Raw genomic sequence first — 1,862 nt, forward strand, 5'->3', positions numbered from 1 at the left:
TTAAAACCCACCTCTGCCATCAGGCACGGGGGAATTGAAACATCTCCCCCTTGCCCATGTAGTTTCTGTGTATGATTTGACTGTGTGCTGTGTTTTTTATATATTGGGGTTTCTTTTGGATTTTTTAACTTAAAACTGTAATTTAGATTGCTAAATATTAGATGTGTTACTATGTATTGTTTACCATTGTTGTGAGCCGCCCCGAGTCTACGGAAAGGGGTGGCATATAAATCCAATAAATCTAATCTAATCTAATCTGTTGCAAATTGAGGAGTGGAGGCCTCTTCTAGTAAAGTATCTCTGGACATTTTCCAGGGTGTTTATGTCCAAAACGCGGTGTGGGTTCCAGACAGATGAGCTGTATTCAAGGATTGGTCTAGGGAAAGTTTTGTATGCTTTGGTTAGTAGTGTGATTACTGGAGCCAGAAGCTACGTAGGAGTAGGTTCACAACTCTTGAAGCCTTTTTGGCGATGTTATTGCAGTGGGCTGTTTCGAGCAATAGCTAAATAAAGTATTCACAGACACTTGATAGGAGAGTTTTCTTGGCTAGAAATGTCTCTTAAGAAACGGGATGAAAAATAATGATTCGATCTAAAAGAAATGGATGCTGTGGTCAACCATATCCCATTTATCAGCCCTCTCTTTTTATTAAATTGTTCCATGAAGTTAATTATTTCATTGACCTTGTGAATTCTCAAGTTTCCTCTTTCTGATATGTGTTCAAAATGGACATACCCAGTTCCTGCAACCATTTTTCGTGTTTTAGCCTCCAGTCCTCTCTAATTATTTTTTGTTGCATCCTTGTAGGAAATGGATGCAAGAAATTTTTTTAACACAACCTTGTCTCTATTATTCACACGGGGACGTTTCCTCCAACGGTTTATTCCCAAGAACAGAGGCCCTTGCATTGTGCTCTCGTAAAAACTTTTATTAGGGGTTGTCTGAGCCAATGCATTCATGCCCCGAATACAGTGGTACCTCTACCTACGAACACCTCAACTTACGAACTTTTCTAGATAAGAACCGGGTGTTCAAGATTTTTTTGCCTCTTCTCAAGAACCATTTTCCATTTACAAACCTTAGCCTCCGAAACTGTAACTGGAAAAGGCAGGGAGAAGTCTCCGTGAGGCCTCTCTAGGAATCTCGTGGGAGGAAACAGGGCCAGAAAAGGCAGGGACAAGCCTCCATGGGCCCTCTCTAGGAATCTCCTTGGAGGAAACAGGGCCAGAAAAGGCAGGGAGAAGCCTCCGTGGGGCCTCTCTAGGAATATCCTGGGAGGAAACACGGCCGGAAAAGGCGGGGAGAAGCCTCTATGGGACCTCTCTATGAATCTCCTGGGAGGAAACAGGGCCGGAAAAGGCGGGGAGAAGCCTCTCTGGGATCTCTCTATGAATCTCCTGGGAGGAAACAGGGCCGGAAAAGGCGGGGAGAAGCCTCCGTGGGGCCTCTCTAGGAATCTCCTGGGAGGAAACAGGGCCTCCACCCTCCCTGTGGTTTCCCCAATCGCACGCATTATTTGCTTTTACATTGATTCCTATGGGAAAAATTGCTTCTGCTTACAAACTTTTCTACTTAAGAAATACTTAATTCATGGAACGGATTAAGTTCGTAAGTAGAGGTACCACCATACTTTCATGATTAAGTTACATAGCCTGTTAATGAAATGTCTGCAAGGAAACAAACAAGCTCAATTAGGCATCCTGATGTTACATACATGGATTTCAATCATCATCAGCTTTTAGGGCCACATCTGGGCTGCAGACATCTTTAAGAAGCCAATGTCAGCTAAATAACATTTATCTACCACCGAGACATCTAATAACGTGTTGCGTTTGTCCCATAAACCATGCAAAACCAAAGA

Source organism: Erythrolamprus reginae, chromosome 7 (genome assembly GCF_031021105.1).
Source record: "Erythrolamprus reginae isolate rEryReg1 chromosome 7, rEryReg1.hap1, whole genome shotgun sequence".
NCBI lineage: Eukaryota > Metazoa > Chordata > Lepidosauria > Squamata > Dipsadidae > Erythrolamprus > Erythrolamprus reginae.